The 20,344-nt window shown below is 40.3% G+C and overlaps 1 protein-coding gene across 6 annotated transcripts in view; it reads right to left on the bottom strand.

Moving 5' to 3' along the window:
* Positions 1 to 20,344, bottom strand: part of dlgap2a (discs, large (Drosophila) homolog-associated protein 2a) — a 974,428-nt gene that overhangs the window by 247,085 nt on the left and 706,999 nt on the right. Inside the window, exon 1 of one of the 6 annotated variants that reach the window (XM_087978257.1) lies at positions 17,811 to 17,846. The exons of the other annotated variants lie outside the window; for them this stretch is intronic. The gene's annotated coding sequence lies outside the window, so the exon portion shown is untranslated. Of the gene's footprint in view, positions 1 to 17,810; positions 17,847 to 20,344 lie in introns of those variants that run through there. 6 annotated transcript variants of the gene reach the window in all.

The following is a 20,344-nucleotide window of genomic DNA, read 5'->3' as shown; positions in this document are numbered from 1 at the left end:
TTTTTGGCTCATATATGGTATTATTTTTTGAAACTGAATAAATTGAAATCCAGGATCAGGGACCCAGGACAAATAAGTGGCATCACAGGTAAACTGTAAGTTCACTGGTTGGTGATAGCCAATAGTTTGACTATCTAGTTTAGATTACTTTCAGATTGAAGGTAAGTAGGGGAAATACTTACAGGTACAAATTAAAGACGAGTATAGAATTTTTAAAAATCAAATTAAGAACTAAGTAATTAAAATACAGATGCCAGGCTGGGTAATATAACTTCATGATGTGGGACCAATGGACTCCATTGTGGTACAGAGTGACCAAATCCACACCAAGTGTTGGTTGTTTGAGGAGCTCTTGGTCAGAGTTAATGAGCTGGAGTCTGAGCTTCGGACACTGTGACACATCAGGAAGTCAGACAGTTACCTGGATGTTGTGTTGCAGGAGTCAGTCACACCCCTTAGATTAACTACCTCAAATTCCATCAGTGGTCAGGGACAGAAGGGTGTGACTGGAAGCAAGGCAGGTAGAGAGATCCATAAGTAGCCTCAGCCCTTATGCTTGTCTAACAGTTATGAGGTTCTTGTTCCCTCTGTGGATGAGAGTTGGGGCTGTAGGAAGGATGAGCAAGCTACCCATAGCATCATGATACAGAAAGCCATTCAAGAGAGAAGAGAAATGTAGTTATTCTCAGGGAGAGTAGGGTCAGGAGAATATAGATACTTTTCTCAGTGGCCAGGATCAAAAGTCCTGAAGGCTGTGTTGCCTACCTGGTGCCAGTGTTGAGGATATCTCATCTGGGCTGCAGGAGAACCTGGATTGGGAGGGGAATGATCCAGTTGTTGTGGTCCATGTAGGAGCCAATGTAGGTAAAAGAGGAAAGAGATTCTGCTGAACAGCGAGGGATAAATTAAAAAGCAGAACAATAGAGATAATACTCTCTGAATTATTACCTGAGCAATGAACAAATTGACACAGGGTTAACAAGGTTAAACACATGGCTCAAAGATTGGTATGGGAGAAATGGGTTCTAATTCTTGGAACATTGGCACCAGTACAAGGGAAAGAGGGAGCTGTTCAAATGGGACAGACTCCATTTTAATGATGCTGGGTCCAGAGTTCTGGTGAATTGCATAACTGGGACTGTGGATAGGGCTCTAAACCAGATAGTTGAGGGGGGGGGGGTGAATTCAATTGCAAAATTATTGAAAATATTAAAGGTTGGGGAAGGGTGAGTACTCAGCAGAGGTTAATAAAGCTTCTAGACAAGTATTAAAACAGAGAGTATGGAAAGGGTCAGGAATGTAATTTCAGACACAGTTGGGAGGTCACGTTGTGGCTGTACAGGACATTGGTTAGGCCACGGTTGGAATATTGCATGCAATTCTGGTCTCCTTCCTTTCAGAAAGATGTTGTGAAACTTGAAAGGGTTCAGAAAAGATTTACAAGGATGATGCCAGGGTTGGAGGATTTGAGCTATGGGGAGAGGCTGAACAGGCTGGGGGTGTTTTCCCTGGAGCGTCGGAGGCTGAGGGGTGACCTTATAGAGGTTTACAAAATTATGAGGGGCATGGATAGGATAAATAGACAAAGTCTTTTCCATGGAGTGGGGGAGTCCAGAACTAGAGGGTATAGGTTTAAGGGTGAGAGGGAAAAGATATAAAAGAGACCTAAGGGGCATCTTTTTCACACAGAGGGTGGTACGTGTATGGAATGAGCTGCCAGCTGGTGGAGGCTGGTACAATTGCAACATTTAAAAGGCATCTGTATGGGCATATGAATAGGAAGGGTTTGGAGGGATATGGGCCGGATGCTGACAGGTGGGATTAGATTGGGTTGGGATATCTAGTCAGCTTGGACGGGTTGAATGGAAGGGTCTATTTCCATGTTGTACATCTCTATGACTCTATAAATGAGGGCAGAAGTATGAAAATGGGAGCATTCAACACAGGACTGAGGGTGCTGTACTGAAATTAATGCAGTATATGAAACAAGGTATGAGAAACAAGTTGAAAAGATGTGTGAGTTAGGTGTGTGAGACATGGAAAATCCAGGATTACTGAGATACACTAGGGGATAGGTCTTGGTAGGATGCTCGTTGGAGGGTCAGTGTGGACTTGCGGGGCTGAATGGCCTGTTTCCACACTGTAGGCATTCTATGGATTGTCATTTCTATAGCAAATAAATGAGCTTGAAATTGAAATTGGCAGTTCCAGTGGTGTGGGTATCACAGAGACATTGGCTGAATGGGGGTCAGAGCTAAATATCCAAGAATACACATCATAATAAAAGGACAGGCAGATGGGCAGAGGAGGCAGGGTTGACTTGTTCATGAAAAATGAACTGAAGTTGATAGCAAAAAGGGATATAGAGCTAGAGGCATAGAATCTGAGTAGGTAAAGTTGAGGAATTGCTAAGGGAAAAAGACCCTGAAGGGAGTTGTGTACAGGCCTCCTAGCAGTAGTCAGGATGTAGGGAAGAAAATAAATCAGGAGATTCAAAAGGCATGTAAGAAAGGCACTATTGCAGTAATCATGGGGAACTTCAATATGCAGGTGGACTGGGAAAGTCAGTTTGGTAGTGGACCTCAGGAAAAGGAATTTGTGGCATAACTATGAGAAGGTTTTTTTGGAACAGTTCGTGGTAGACCCCACGAGAGAAAAGGCGATTCTAGGTTATTGATGTGTAACGAGGCAGATTAGGAAGCATTAAGTAAGGGAACCCCGAGGGGACAGTGACCATAACATAATAGAATTCATCTTGCATTTTGAGAGGGACAAGCTGGAATCAGATATTATTGTATTACGATTGAATAAAGATAATTACAAAGACAGGAGGGAGGAGCTGGCCAGGCTGATTAGAATGGGAGCCTAGCAGGCAAGAAGGTGGAGCAGCAATGGTGGGAATTTCTGGAAGTAATTCGGGTGACACAGCAGAAATTCATCCCAAAGCAGTAAAAACATACTAAGGGTAGGACAAGGCAAATATAGCTGATAAGAAAAATCAGGGTCAGTATAAATCCAATATAAAACATACAATGTGGTGAAGATCTGTGTGAAGCCGGAAGATTGGGAAGTCTTTAAAAACCGGCAAAGGATAACTAAAAAAAGTAGTAAGGTGGACAAGATCAAATATGAGGGTGAGACAGCCAGTAATATAAAAGAAGATTTCAATAATTCTTTTAGGATGTAGAAAAGATAAGAGATTGGACATTGGACCACTGGAAAATGTGGCTGGAAAAGTAGTAAGGGGGGACAAAAAAAATAGCAGAGGCTGAATAGGTATTTTGCATCAGTCTTTGTGGTGGAAGACACCAATAGCATTCCAGAACGTACACACCCCAGAGAGTCAGGAGGCAGAGGTTATGGAATTGGCCAATACTAAGGTGAAAGTGTTGGGGAAGATGAAAGGTCTGAAGGTGAATAAATCATCCAAACCAGATGGAATATACAATAGGTGGAGGAACAGGTAGTGTTGAGGAAGTGGAGAGGCTGTAGAAGAACTTGTATAGGTTAGGAGAGTGGGAAAGGTAGTGCCAGATGGAATACAATATGGGAAAGTGTGAGGTCATGCATTTTGGTCAGAAGAATAGAGATATAGGCTATTTTCTAAATGGGGAAAGACTTCGGAAATCTGAAGCTCAAAGGAACTTCAGGAGTTCTGGTTCAGGAATCTCTTAAGGTTAATGTGCAGGTTCACTTGGCAACTCAGAAGGAAATGCAATGTTAACATTAATTTTGAGAGGTCTAGAATACAAGAACAGGGATGTACTGCTGACACTGTATAAGACTTTGGTCAGAATGCCTTTGGAATCTTGTGAGCAGTTTTAGGCCATGTATCAGAGGAAGCATGTGCTAGTGTTGGGAAGGTCCAGAGGAGAGTTTACCAGAATGATCCTGGGAATGAAGGGCTTATCGTGTAAGGAGTGGTCAAGGACACTGGGTCCGTACTCGATGGAGTTTAGAAGGATGAAAGAGAATCTCATTGAAACTAATAGAATTCTATAAGGCCATGAATGTGGTGAATGTCTGGTAGGACAGTAGGACCTGAGAGCACAGCCTGACCGTGAAAGGATGACCCTTTGGAACTGAGATAAGGAAAAGTTTCTTCAGCCAGAAGTGGTGAATCTGTGGAACTCATTGTTGTAAAAGACTGTGGAGGCCAAGTCATCAAATGTATTTAAGACAGAGATATATAGGTTCTTGATTGTTAAGGCAATCAAAAGTTATGAGGAGAGAGAGGAGAATGAGCTGGAGAAACATATTAGCCATGATAAAGTGGTGGAGCAGACTTGATGGACCAAATGGCCTAATGCTGCTCCTCTATTTTATGGTTGAATATATCCCATCCAGTGGAGTTGGTTTTGAAAGTTTTGCGCTTCCCTACAGGGTAGGTTGACCGAGAAAGTCTATTATTATCAGGTCATTTTTCTTGCCACTAGATTTGGAGGACTTCAAGAGCGCATCCCTGATGATACATCTCCAGTGCCTGTTGTAGGTTATCCCAGTCTTCCAAAGCACACAGGAATGCAGGAATTATGCTTGTCTGGTAAACCATGAGTCTCAGGTTTGAGATCCTGGTTCTCAAATACTATTTTTCGCATTCAGAAGGCTCAGGCCATTCATTGGGAATAATTAAAAATTGTGTTAGTTTTCATTGACAGGAGGTTCCCAAGAAACAGAACATGGTGCATTTTTCAAGATCTCATTGTTGATTTTCATTGATTGTGGAACATGTTGTGATGTAGGATTTGGATGAAAGCAAGCCTTGTTTTCTGGCAGTTCATTGCAAAAACGATTTTCCCATATGCTTTAGAGAAGGGATCAACAATGTCCTGGAGCTCAGTTTCTGTGTCATCTACAAACCTGCATTCTAGAGTTTAATGACTGAAATTGGAATGATATTAGTTTTAGATTGAAGGCAGTGAAGCATGAACAGTTTGCCCTCTGTTCTCTGAATTATTTCCATTCCTGTGTGTGCTTTGCTGGAGGCAAGTTTCAGTCCATACACATTCTCCCGCCCCTTAGTGCGATCATCTGGTCTGCCTACTTGAAATTATTGCTACACTGCTCAATATTATAACAGAGGAAGAAGAAGAAAAACAACTGAAGCAAAATGTTCTGCAAATAAGGTACAAGGGCAGAATTGTTCCTATTGAAACCCAGGTTGGGAGAGGAGACGTTAGACTACCCTGAGTAGAACATGCACTTAAATCCAATAATCTAAACTTCAGTGAACATTTTCGGAGAAACTAGATACCTTAATGAGACATAACTCAGAGTAACCATAATACCAGCTATTTTCAAAGATGCTATCATGCTATCATCAGAAAATTCCAATTAAAGGCAGAACCCAATGAGTGAGTAGACATTCATGAACAATATGTTCCTGGTCACTCCAGTTAAATCATCGACACTCAATGTTTCAGAGACACAGTTTGCCTTTCTGGCCATGAGTTTCCTGTTATTGCTTTTATCGCTTTATAATTTGTTCCACAGGAGTTTTAAGTATATGTTCCCATTACCAAGATCAACATAGAAACTGTTGTGTAAGGGTGGAACCATCTGTAAGAGTTGTTGCTGAGGAGTGCAGTTAAGCGTCTGTCAACTTGATGATAACATATAGACTCGGTTGGAGGAGCAGCTTTAGAACTAATATCCAGTCTCAGTCACAGTATCGATAGCTGATATCATGCATAGCACTACTCCTTTAAGACAAGAGCCTCTTATTATTAACAGTTGGGTTTCCTTAATCACAGATGGAAATGTGTTGCTGGAGAAGCGCAGCAGGTCAGGCAGCATCTAGGGAACAGGAGAATCGACGTTTCGGGCATTAGCCCTTCTTCAGGAATGAGGAAAGTTTGTCCAGCAGGCTAAGATAAAAGATAGGGAGGAGGGACGTGGGGGAGGGGCGTCGGAAATGTGATAGGTGGAAAAAGGTCAAGGTGAGGGTGATAGGACAGATTGGGGTGGGGGCGGAGAGGTCAGGAAGAAGATTGCAGGTTAGGGAGGCGGTGCTGAATTTGATGGATTTGACTGAGACAGGCTGGGGGGAGGGGAAATGAGGAAACTGGTGAAATCCGAGTTCATCCCTTGTGGTTGGAGGGTTCCTAGGCGGAAGATGAGGCGTTCTTCCTCCAACCGTCGTTTCGCTGTGGTCTGACGATGGAGGAGTCCAAAGACCTGCATATCCTTGGTGGAGTGGGAGGGGGAATTGAAATGTTGAGCTACAGGGTGGTTGGGTTGGTTGGTCCGGGTGTCCCAGAGGTGTTCTCTGAAACGCTCCGCAAGTAGCTGGCCTGTCTCCCCAATATAGAGGAGGCCACATCGGGTGCAGAGGATGCAATAGATGATATGTGTGGAGGTGCAGGTGAATCTGTGGCGGGTATGGAAGTTTCCTTTGGGGCCTTGGAGGGAGGTGAGGGGGGAGGTCTGGGCGCAAGTCTTGCACCTCCTGCGGTTGCAGGGGAAGGTGCCAGGAGTGGAGGTTGGGTTGGTGGGGGGTGTGGATCTGACGAGGGAGTCACGGAGGGAGTGGTCTTTACGGAATGCTGATAGGGGAGGGAAGGGAAATATATCCTTGGTGGTGGGGTCCGTTTGGAGGTAGCGGAAATGATGGCGGATGATGCGCTGTACATGGAGATTGGTGGGGTGGTAGGTGAGGACCAGTGGGGTTCTGTCCTGGTGGCGGTTGGAGGGGCGGGGTTCAAGGGCGGAGGAGCGGGAAGTGGAAGAGATGCGGTGGAGGGCATCGTCGACCACGTCGGGGGGGAAATTGCGGTCCTTGAAGAAGGAGGCCATCTGGGTTGTGCGTTTTTGGAACTGGTCCTCCTGGGAGCAGATGCGACGGAGACGAAGGAATTGGGAGAATGGGATGGCGTTTTTACAGGGGGCAGGATGGGAGGAGGTGTAGTCCAGGTAGCTGTGGGAGTCGGTCGGTCGGTCGGGAGTCTGTCTATGACCTGATGTTTAGATTGATTCTAATCTAAAAAGTGAGATAGAGTTTTACATAAATTCATGCAGTTTTTGAGCTCAGAGTTCTACATGAATGTATGCAGTACATTCATGTAGAACTCTGAGCTCAAAAACTGCATGAATTTATGTAAAACTCTGTTATCTCACTTTTTAGATTAGAATCAATCTAAACATCAGGTCATAGACAGAGAACACAAGGGGCTAACACCTTCAACATATTGTCCAGCTATCACCATTGTTAACAGCTAACCCGAGAATGCAACTTTAAAAAAAAGGGTTTTGTGATTTACACATGAAAGAAGTGAAACTATCACTGTATTCTAACAGATGAAAGGCTTAACAGACAATCAATTTTTCAATGTATAATTTCAGTTACATCACACTGCAAATTTTTGCTATAAATTCTGTGTTACGATTGAGCCCTCCACAATCACCTGATGAAGGAGCGTCGCTCCGAAAGCTGGTGTGCTTCCAATTAAACCTGTTGGACTATAACCTGGTGTTGTGTGATTTTTAGCTTTGTACATTTATTAATATGTTGCAATTTTAGCATTTGTATGTTTACATATGAAACAAATTAGCATCACAAATGAATTATTATCATATGAGACAGCTTCTTGGCATTTTGTGCATGTTTATTTTCCACCAGCCATTGATGTCTTGGCATCTGTCCTGCAATTGGCATACTGTATGTACATACTAGTCACAGTCAAAGAGCTTCTTATGAGTAATAATGTTCTGTCAACAGGGTCACTGCAGCTCAGCACTTGCAGGAGCCTATAACTGAGTAATAGCTTTTAATAAAATGGTTGCTGTTGTGATCCTGGCCAGAATACAAACATAACTGCAGGGAGGTACTGCTGATTTAAAAAGTCTTTCATATTTGTTCCTCAGCATGCCCAAGACCTGGGAGTTGCATTAAAGCCGACAAGATGGTAGTGGCAATGGAGCAGGAAAAAGGACAGCTAAGAAACATTGTCCAGCTGGCAATTTAAGATTTGTTTACTAGCTGTCAATGTGGAATACTTACTAGAAATAATAAGGCAAGCATTACATTCTCTGCATAACTGTTAAATGTCCAAGTATGCATATAGACAGGTGTCTGAAGAGTAATTATTACATGCAACATGTGTATGGTGAGAATTCCAAATTTGTACAACTTCAGCAGAAATATATATAAAATAAAAACCACATTATATTTAAATGATTTTGGGAATACTCACCATTAATAGTTTCATTCAAGGGAATGAGCTTTTAATTTATAAATCTTGGAGTGAGTAGCAATATAATTTGGGTAACAAAAATGTACTTCCAACTTATATTAAAAGCTTTATTAATAGTCTCCCGAATTAAATTTCTGTTTGGCACTCAATCTGATCATTCTTTGTTTTCCTGCAACGAACAGTTGATTAGGTCTTGTATTTGATTAAAAGAAGGTGTTATATTTGTTTCAAAACATTCATCCCAGCACCATGAAAGGCATTCATCATGTACATTTCAATTTGTAGGTGCCCTCCAGCAACACAATCCTGGTCAGAGTTATCACAGTGTTTTAACTAATACAAAAAAATGACAATACCAATATTTTTAATTAATACTTGGCAAGTAACTTTATTTTCTGGGTATCTTTGTAATTCTGATTATTTTACCATAATTTGAGGACTATGATATATTTTCTCCACAGTGTCAAACCAAACAAAATGTGATGAGGAGAGAGGTTAAAATAATCTGTGAAGAAAGGCAGTGTGTCCATTAGCTTTTATCATATGGATTGATGCTACACTACAAATGTGAATGTGAGACACATTGGTCAAGAAGGCAAAGTGTTATGGACTAGGCCAGTTGCCCTCAAAACATTTCAGGAAGGTAGGCCAGACCTGAATCTTTTCTAGTTGTTTTAAGCAGGTGTTGAGTGGATATTCCAGGAGTTCTGGATGTAGGTTTGTTCACTGAGCTGGAAGGTTCATTTTCAGACATTTCATCAACATACTCGGTAACATCTTCAGTGAGCCTCCGAATGAAGCACTGGTGGTATAGCCCGCTTTCTATTTATGTTTTTGGGTTTCCTTGGGTTGGGAATGTCATTTCCTGTGGTGACATCATTTCCTCTGGTGATGTTAATTCCTGTTCTTTTTCTCAGAGTGTGCTAAATAGAATCCAAGTCAATATGTTTGTTGATAGAGTTCCGGTTGGAATGCCATTTTTTTTAGATTAGATTAGATTACTTACAGTGTGGAAACAGGCCCTTCGGCCCAACAAGTCCACACCGACCCGCCGAAGCGCAACCCACCCATACCCCTACATTTACCCCTTACCTAACACTACGGGCAATTTAGCATGGCCAATTCACCTGACCTGCACATCTTTGGACTGTGGGAGGAAACCGGAGCACCCGGAGGAAACCCACGCAGACACGGGGAGAACGTGCAAACTCCACACAGTCAGTCGCCTGAGGCGGGAATTGAACCCGGGTCTCTGACGCTGCGAGGCAGCAGTGCTAACCACTGTACCACCGTGCCGCCCACCACTGTCTGAGTAATGCTTTAGATTTAGATTACAGATTACATTACAGTGTGGAAACAGGCCCTTCGGCCCAACAAGTCCACACCGACCCGCCATTCTTCTAGGAATTCTCATGCGTGTCTCTGTTTGGCTTGTCCTACGAGGATGTGTTGTCCCAGCCGAAGGGGTGTTCTTCCTCATCCATATGTAAGGATACTAGTGAAACTGGGTCATGTCTTTTTGTGGCTAGTTGATTTCATGTATCCTGTTGGCTAGTTTTCTGCCTATTTGTCCAATGTCGTGTTTGTTACAATTCTTGCAAGGTATTATGTAAATGACATTAGTTTTGCTTGTTGTCTGTATACCACCAATGCTTCATTCGGAGGCTCACTGAAGATGTTACCGAGTATGTTGATGAAATGTCTGAAAATGAACCTTCCAGCTCAGCGAACAAACCTACATCCAGAACCCCTGGAATATCCACTCAACACCTGCCACTCTAGATGTCCCAGTAGAGCAAACAGTAATGGGGAACTTCAGGAAAACAACACATACGGACCAAATATTGAATTACGGAAGCAATCATCTCAACATGCACAAACAAAGCTGCATTAGAACATTATTTCAATGAGCCACCACAAATTCAGCACAGAGAACTATTCAGAGCAGAGGAAAATGACCTATACATTCAAAATTAACGGATACCCAATGAACACAGTCAGCTGACTTCTCAGCAGCAAACCTAAACAAGCAGACAAAGCACGTCCAGAAACTCTAGCCACTCTCCTCTACATCAAAGACATCTCGGAAATGACTGCCAGACTACTCAGGCCCCTTTGCATCATGGTAACCCACAAATCCACCAACACACTAAATCAGCAACTAATGAACTTGAAATACCCTATACAGACAACAAGCAAATCTAATGTCATTTACAAACTATCTTGCAAGAACTGTAACAAATACTACATTGGACAAACAGGCAGAAAACTAGCCACTAGGATACATGAACATCAAATAACCACAAAAAGAGATGACACACTGTCAGTCGTGTCCTTACTTATGGATGAGGAAGGACACCACTTCGACTGGGACAACACATCCTCCTAGGACAAGCCAAACAGAGTCACGCTTGAGAATTCGTAGAAGCATGGGATTCCAACCGGAACTCTATCAACAAACACAGTGAGTTGGATCTTATTTACTACACCCTGAGAAAAAGAACAGGAAATAACATCACCAGAGGAAATGATGTCACCACAGGAAATGACATTCCCAAATCCCAAATACGTAAATAGAAAGTAGGCCATACCACCAGTGCTTCATATGGAGGCTCACTGAATATGTTACCTAGTATGGTGATGAAATGTCTGAAAATGAACTTTCCAGCTCAGCGAACAAACCTACATCCAGAACCTCAATCTGAGCTACAAAGCTTCTCAAAACTTGATATTCCAGGAGTGATGCAGCTGGCCCAACCATTCAGTTTTAAACAAACCAAAATTTATTTACAGACTACTAAATGAAACATGAACAAAAGAAAACCAAATTTAGAATAACTTAACCTATCTGAAAACCCAATTGACTCTTTCACAACTTAATGATGCTGTTCCAAATACTTGCAACATTCCCATAAACACACACTTGGCAAAAACAAAGGTAAAATCAAACACAGGTTCTTGCAGGATAGAGGTCAGACAGAGAGAGAGAGGATCAGTATGGAGCTGCTTCTTTGGGTGCCTAGCAGTTTCTCTGAGTTCCTAGCTAAAACTTAAATAGCTAATGCAAACAAAAACACAAACCAAACCAAACCAAACCCTGAATTAGGAGAACTGGCCATTCCCCTTTCATTATACAAGCGTTTTAAAGAAAACACTTTAACGCTTTTTCAAGTAGATATTTCCAGACATATTGGAACCTCTACTTTCCAACCAGTCTGGAAAAGAAAGGTCAACATAACCTTGTTAATGGAGCAGCATCATTACAAAAGACAAGAACTGTCTTCAGGATTAGATTTGTTCTAAATTATTAATAAATACTAACATGTATAGTACTCATGGATATACCAGACTCACAGACTTACAGTTACATTGGGTATTATTCTATCTTCATGTGCTTTGGTCCATGGTGGAGTCTGGTCTCAGGAACACTGTTCCAACTCCACCTACATTGTATAATTTATATTGTTGTGAAGTTGGGTAGAGTAATTGTAAATTGGAAGGCAAGAAGTTAGAATTTGATGTTTGTAAAATTGTAAAATGCTGGAAGTGGGGGGAACATTGTGTGGGCCCCTTTAAAAGATGGTGCTTTTTCTGTGCTTAGAGATTTAGAATGCAAATACATAGAGGGCCCAAACATTTGTACTGAAAAGCCATACAGTAAGAAGACCGAACAGCAGTTTTTACCAAGACAACATTCTTTTGAATTTAGCCAATAAATTTGAACCAGGCAGTTCAAAACCTATTAAATTTAAATCTGATGGTTTTGACAACATAGGACCAACCCTATTGTCAGAAATATTGACATGTCTCTAAGGGTATTAAAAAGGGGGTGGTTGGAAAAAGACCCTAGAGCTAATTGCCATCTGCAGAAGGAACAACTGCCAGCTCTCTCTCTCTCTCATGAATCTCTGGATCTCACAGTCATCTATGTATTAGAGAAAGCACCAACAATGGTACCAACGACTGAGAAGATATTCCTGACAGAAGAAATGATGGAGATGACATTCCTGACAGACAACTCGATGGAGAAGGCACAGAACATTCCAGAAGACCACATAACCGGGCTGAAATTTTGTGGTGATGCTGCTCCTTTAACAACGTTATGTTGTCCTTAATTCTTTTTCACAGGGATCATAAAGGTAGAGTTGCTGAGAGGTCTTGCTTGGATGGGTTTTAGGGCCAATTTGGTTACAGCTAATAGACACTGCCTCAGATAAAAGGCTTTTGAGTTTAAAAAAAAATATACTGAAAGGGGAGTGGCCAGTTCTCTCAGCTCAGCTTTTCTCTGGTTTGTGTTGGGTTAGGTTTGATTTTAGCAAGCTGTCAGTTGTGAAACTTACAGACCTAAACAAGCAGGTCCATGCTTAATTTCTCTCTTTTTGACATTTCTCCTGTAAGGCCCTGTGTTTTTACCTTTTTAGCGAAGGAGTGTTTTTGGGGATCGTTGCAAGTATTTGGAACAGCATCATTAAGTTGGGATAGTCTGTTGGGTTTTGGATAGGTTAAGTTATTCTGAATTCTGTTCTCTTTGTTAGTGTTTCATTCAGTAATCTTGCACATAAATTCTGTTTTGTTTAAAAATTAAGTGGTTGGAATATCACTCCTGGAATATCCACTGTACATCTACTTAAAACAACTAGCAAAGTTAGGGTCTGGGCTACCATCTTGATATGTTTTGAGGGGGTCTGGCCTGGTCCATAATAATTTTGAGAGACCTAAATTCTGAATTTTTTGTCTATGTGTGGGACTTGTATTTATTGAAACAACATACCATTAGAATCTTGTTTTATTCAGGAATAGTTGGTAGTTAGAAGGGATTTATTCGGATTGTTAATAGTTTAGTTAATTCATTCAAGGTTAGATTAGATAAATAAATTGTTACGTGCTGATGTTAAAGTGAGTATTCAGGGATTTTATTTTACTTTATTGAACCAGTAGGAGTTGTTGAAAAGCAGGTTACACCACTTTTCACACTCTTTTTATAGATTATAGGGCTAGGTGCTCCTGTTTGGGTGTTTTGGTTTTAGTTTTCAGAGGGGGGGGGTCAACCTCCACTTTATAACAATATGAGTGATGTAGGTAGCTAGATGGCATCATCACAAGTTTGCTCCTGAGTCCTAGAGCCAATCTACAACGTATAGAACAGGAGTTCATATGTTCTATTCATAATGTTTTATCAAATAAAATTATCAATAGGACATATTACACATACAAAATGTTGGTTTTTAAAATGTAAATGATTAAATTCTAAATTAAGAAAGGTTCTGCAATTAATGCCTCTCACATTATTAGCAAGATCGAGGTTTAGAAAGCTTTCAAAAGTTTAAGGAGATTGACTAAACCAACAACTTTGTTCAAAATACAATCAAGATTTTGTTTGAACTTACAAAGCCGTCAAGGGCATCACTCTACCAGTGCAGAAAAATTTAGGTGAGCAATAGTATGCTGCAACACTGTTGAAGCAGTCGCCTGAATTTCTCACATATGCGTCAAGGTTCTCTACCAGCAACAACACATAATATTGACAGAGGTTTCTCAATCAGGATTCAAAATCCTATCTCTAAGCCTGATCAGACAATAGAATAGACACTTACCTTAAGATGAGTACCCCTTGTGAATTTTCTGGCCAAGAGCCTTCTATTCCAAGGGTGTGTAGATTAATCCAAGAATCAACAGAGACAGGATCAATATGGAAACCACGCCCCTACCCTATTCTTTTTAGCAGTAAGTACTGTATACTGTGATGGTCCACTTCGAATGTTATTAAGAAAATGAAATTAAGATCATTGTGGGGCTAGGGTGCAAGTGGATGAAGAGCTATAGGGTAGGGTGCCAGGCAGGTATTGGGTTAAGGAGGCAAGTAGGTGAAGAGAGTGCAGGGTAAGGTGGCAGTTTGGTGAGGGATGCCAGATGAGTGAGGTTGGTTGCCAGGTAAGTAGATGAGTGTTTAGGGTAATCAAAAGGGTCATGCCGGGGTGGAGCTGGAGGGGGCATGGCAGTGGAGGTGGGGAGTGTTTGGTCTGGTGGCATGGGTACAGAGTAGTCAGGCCAGAAGTCGGAGTCAGAACATGTGGAATATTGGTTTTGAAGGGGTGGTGGGGATATTTGACAGTCTAATTGGATGGTTGATGGTCAAACCATGGGGTGGAGGGTGTCAAGTGTGATAGTGTGAAGGATTTATGGACACCTATGTTGTTGAGTTAGCATTCCGTGGTGAGTTTGGGCTTGGGTTCAAAAGTTACCCTGGAGTTACAGCCAGTTTTAATTCCCAGTAACTATTAAGCTCAAGTGAGTTGGCACCATTTGATATCCCTGACACTTACTCAGAGTTGGAGACTGAGTTGGAGAATTCCAGATGCTCACCTTCTTAGGTAACTCCATTGGAATCAGCTGTGGGAATTTTTGCAAGGTCCTTAAATGCAATTTGAGTCTGAGCTGCCACAGTGGCTGTCTTCCCATTGGAATTTCTGGGCCATTATCCTAAATGAACATGCACCAAATGATAAGCGCTTAAATAAATCAAACTCTGTAGGACCTATTCATTGGAAATTGAATTTAAAACATTTCTCTTCACTTGAATAATCACTAAGACAACTCTTCACCCAATCTAATATCACCAAGTTGCCATTGTTATGATTTGAATCTTCCCTCAGATATTTATCTTACATGTCTTGCAACAGACCATTGATACAACCTATCATGAATTGGAATGCAAATTTATACAGAAAATTCCAAAACAATTGCCATGAAATCTGTATTCCTTTGGTAACCTGCTAAGTTTGAAATGCCTCATTCTTTTAGTCCTTTGTTAGCAGAATTATCTATCATAGATTAGGCAGAAAACAGATTAAAAGGAATAGTTTAGATACAGCAAGAGACTATATGACAGCTCCAATTCAAAGAAATAACATATTTAGGAACACACTACCAGCGATGTTGTTTTCTTAGTTTTTAGAGTTGACAGTTTAGCTATAGGAAAGCAATAGATCCTTTCTAAAGCTGATCTTTTTTGTCATATAAATGCACTACGTACCTAAACTTCACTCACCTGCTACCAAATATTTTATTTTAAGGCTACTTCCTTTCAATATAAAACAAATAGAGTGTGTTAAGTAATTCCTACTGCTTTGTAATCAAAACACTCACATGTACATTTGAATAATGTCTTTCAAGTAAGACTCTGTGTACTCAACAGTGATGTGTGGTCTTCCAACACGTCAAAAGCAAGTTGACAGTAACTAAAGTGGCCAACCACTTTCTTTTGATTCATATTGGGATAGAATTTCTATTCATCACAATCACTTTACCAGCTGTTTGATTTCATTAAGTTTTCGACTTTCATTCAGGCGCAAGTCACAGTTTGGCAAAGCAAAATGCGGAACATATTAAAGCCATGCTCTGGGATGTCACTGCAGTAATGAAGTGACAAGATCTGTGAGGGGTGAATGAAATAAAGTTACTGAGGAGACATTATGACAAGGGGTTCAAGTGTATTTAAAACAATTCAATAGGCACTGCTTTAGTACTGATTAACCTTTTGGCATTGTCCTAATTTTCTTTCTTTTCCTCTCCTCTTTTATTCAAGATATTTGCATAACTTCTGATGTCAGCATGACAGCCCAATGTCATCTTTCATAAATGCCCATTTGTTGTGTGAGATTTTAGACAAGGCTATTCTGTCATTCAAAATATCACAATGTCTAAAAGAAAGCTACTGTAGAAATCTCTAATCTGTTGTGAAGCGCATGCCTAAATAGTCACCTCACTATTCAGCAGTTCTGATATGAACTGCAATATCCCATGCCCACTCTGGCTGAGATCAGACCAGGATTTGACTTTGGTTCAGACAAACCAAAACAAGAATGCTCATTGTGTTTAACAACCAAAAAGCTTGGTCAACATTCCAGGTAGTCATCTGCGTCAGTCCCCCAAAAGAGTCTTTATCTGCTCTCATATATGAGAAAAGAAATGAAAGAAATTCATATCATAGCTGAAAATTCCTCTAAATGTACTTACATACATCCAGTGGAGAACATAGAGAGTACAAAATTGAAAAAGTTTGGTTAAATATATAAAATTTTCTTTATATTCATTAGTTGTGTTGGAAACATTTGCTCACTCTAGTACTCTATCTAGAGCTCATCTGAAACACTTAACACAGAGTTTCACTTGTAGCAAATTTTCTATTTTGTTTCTGCAGCCTGTTCAGGTATGAGGAATTGGAGAGCTATACTCTTGTACAGTCACAATGCAAAAAGAGGGACAATACCTGAAAGATCAGTGATAACTAGGGACATAAAGATGAAACAGTATAATTTACAAAATAATAGGCTGCCTATATAGCTTGACACATTGACACAGAGATAAACTTTTGCAACCATTCTCTGATATGTCAGCATGAGCCAAAATTTGAAGTTATTCACTGGAGACTTTTTCAACTGAAATACTGATTAATAGAACAAGTGGGAATAAACTTAAAGGTGGATTATCAGGTGAGAAAAGGTTATGTTATCGACTAGAGCAGATAAAGGTCATAAGAATCAGAAAAGTGCAGATTTTGTATGCAGCAGGGTCTAAATCATCACTCAGGTGATTTTGCAATAGTAGTTCTTGCTTTCCATAAAATATATTTGTTACACTCTATAAAATAAATAACACTTTCACAATCTACAAAGTGTAAAATAATATTGACATGCTACTAACAATGAGTTGAAATTTACATTAAGCTCAATGCATTTTGCAGTGTGATGAGTGACTATGCAGTCACTTAAGCCTGTCCCGCCATTCAGTTAGATTTTAGCTGGTCTGTAGCACAGTTCTATTTAGCTTCCCTTGATTCTAATTCCGAGATATAATTTACCGAACAAAAATGCACCTATTTCAATATCAAAACCATCAATTTACGCAGCTTCAATCAGTCTTTTGTTGGAAAGACTTTCATATTTCCTTTATTCCTCACATGAAAGCATGTTTTCAGATTCCACACCTGAATGGCCTCGCCCTAATTTTAATATTGTGCCCCCTTGTTTTTAAGTTCCTTCTGTATATATATGTGCTGATGAATCCTTAACACCTCAATCAGACCAGCCCTCAATCTTTTAAACTTGAGTAATAATAATTCAGGTTTATGCAACTTGCCATCATAATTTAACCATGCAGAGCAAAGCACTATACAGAATATATTTAACAGAATGTTTCCTGATCGGTTGATATGTTGTTCACAGCAGCACTACAATAAAAATATCATGAAGTTGATAATTCCAACTTGTGAGCATAACATAGCACAAAGATATTGAAGCTCCTTGTAATAGGGTGAAATCATCATTTTAAAGAACTTCATTTAAGAAGCAGGGTCAATGTGGTTGAAAATTCTGAAAATATATGTGTGAGGCAACTTCTCTCTTTGGGCTAGCTATTCCTAATCTGACATTTGCACAGGCATTTCTGAAATATTTATATGTACTACATCATCACTTGTATATCAATGTTCACTGAATGTATTGATAAGGATATTGCAATTTTTTAAAAATAAAATTTGAAAGTAGCAGTCACCTAATTTTAGACGTAAAATACGAAATGAATAAACGGTTTGAATTATTTTAACTAGAATTTCCTTACTTCACAAATACGATAGATACATCTGCTCCCTCTGTAAGCTGAGGTGGAAACCTGTTGACTTCACCCACCGACTGTGTATGGCATTAACAGAATGGATAGAACAAATGCAAAATGACCATCAACTCCTTCGGAACCATTATCTTAAATCTCTACCCAAGGTTTTTTTCTGACATAATTGTCCCATCGTACACACATGTATAAAATTATTTACATTACATTTACTAATGCCTCATCATCCCCCAAGTCTCTGACTTCATAAGTTCAGGTGATCTGAACATTTTACAATTCTTCTTGAAAGTGTTGCCTTTGGACTTGGAAAATCAGTAGATCTTTTGCATGAGAACTGTTAATCTTGATACTGATCTTAACTTTGATTTCTCTATGAACCAATTCCGCCATTAGGTTCTCCATTGAGTTCACCTCAGTCAAGCAATACTGGATATTTGTTTTGCAAAGCGACAATGTTCCTGCAGCTCCTCCATTCAAACCCTCAGCTGACCAGACATTTTGTGAGTATGTTGATCAGCTGACTCTTGCACAACTATACCATTCCTAGTGAGGTCCTTTATCCATATCCATTGTGTTGGCTCAAAGCATAGAACATAGGACCTTACAGCACAGTACAGGCTCTTTGGCCCTCGATGTTTTGCCAGTCTGTAATCCTACTCTAAATCAGACTCACCTACATATCCTTCATTGTAGTAACTTCTACGTGCTTATCCAAGAGTTGCTTAAATGTCCCTAATATATCTGACTCTACTACCACTGCTGGCAGTGCATTCCACGCACCCACCACTCTCTGAGTAAAGAACCTACCTCTGACATCTCCCCTAAACCTTCCCCCAATTACCTTAAAATTAAGCCTCCTCATGATAGTCATTTCCACCATCTGGCTATCCACTCTATCTATGCCTCTCAACATCTTGCACAAGTGTGACAATCATCTTGTACTGTGACATCCAGTATAATGAATAAACTGTTTCCCCAAATAAGAATGTTCCTTTTCACAAATATCTTTACAGTCCAATGCACTCAGCTCTGGACTCAACCTGTTTGGAAGGATGGGGAGTTGAGCCTTGACTTATCAGCAGTTCTGATGGTGATACACCACACTGGACTGAGGTGGACCAGGCAATAAACAAACATGTATACAAGTTCAAATTTTTCTTCAAAAGGGACTTAACTTTCTGGACTGTATGCTCAGCTTCTCCATTTGACTGGAGGTGACCCAGTGAGCTGGTTACATGGTCAAAGCCAAAATAGACTGTAAATTGGCTGATAAACTCATTAATAAACTGTGGTCCATTATCTGACATAACCACATCAGGTCTCCCAATTGGAGTGAACATTACATGCAAGACTCTGACAACTGTCTATGTGGTGGTGGTATACCACATTTTCACCAAGGAAAACAGTCAATGACAGTTTGTTAAGACTGTTGATTGAATATAAATAGCTCTGTTTCACATATTAGCATGATCTGGAAGAGAAAGTAATGAAAATCTGTGCCTTTCATTGTTCAGGCCTGCTAATAGCACAAGTTTCAAATCCAGCTAAGAGATCCTCAATCTCTTTTAAGATCCTTGGTCTCCACACTTACGTGCAGGCACTGACTGTATAATTGATATATTCCCAAGTTCTCTGATATATCTTGGCTAGGATACCTTGCTGAAGCAAAGCTGAAAATACTTATTTTCAATAACTTTCTTGGCCAATTGATACTTTCCCTGCACATATGTATCTTACTGGCAAACCTCATAAGGCAGACTTGGTATCCAATAGAGAGCTCAATGGTTTATGATCTGCCCTTTCTCTAATGTGTGCATAAGACTGAGATAGCTTCCTTCTGTATAATTGCTTTTGCATGTCTGATAATGCTCTGGAAGCACAAAAAAATCGACATCCATTTGATTGTTCCAAAAAGTGCACTGATTGTGTATCCATAGCGGAAGCATCCACAGTTTGTTGGAAAGGATGAAGTGTAATGGGTTAGGGCATCTATGACCTTGACCTTTTCAAAAGTATCCTCCTGCTGCAAGTCATAGCACAATCCTTGCATCTTCTTGAAGAATTGCTTCTAGGATTCAGTTATCATTGGGATATGAGACATAAATTTTACCAAATGTTTACTAAGCCTGAAAATCTCTGCACTTCCTGAACCAATTTCAGAATTGGAAACAGTCTTCATTTTCTGTAGATCTCATCTTATCCCATCTTTTTCAACAAGAATAGATAGACTCCTTCAAATGTTTGCACTTTTAATTGAAAGCTATCCCTCAGTCTGTGAGAATTTTATTTTGCGGAGATGATGGCTAAGTAATATCATCACTGGACCAATTTATCCAGAGACCCAGATAATATCCTGGGGACCTGGGTTCAAATCCTGCCATGGCAGATGGTGGAATTTGATTTCAATAAAAAAAAATCTGCAAGTAAGAACCTAATGATGACCATGAAGCCATTGTCATTTGTCAGAAAAACTGTTCTTTTTCACTAATGTCTTTTAGGGAAGGAAGTTGCCATCCTTACCCAGT

The sequence above is a fragment of the Chiloscyllium plagiosum genome, unplaced genomic scaffold (assembly GCF_037043375.1).
Source record: "Chiloscyllium plagiosum isolate Xiang-an unplaced genomic scaffold, Cpla_swu_hap1 HiC_scaffold_3, whole genome shotgun sequence".
Classification (NCBI taxonomy): Eukaryota; Metazoa; Chordata; class Chondrichthyes; order Orectolobiformes; family Hemiscylliidae; genus Chiloscyllium; species Chiloscyllium plagiosum.
The sequence above is the reverse complement of the archived record's forward strand: the minus strand, read 5'-3'. Positions and strand labels throughout refer to the sequence as shown.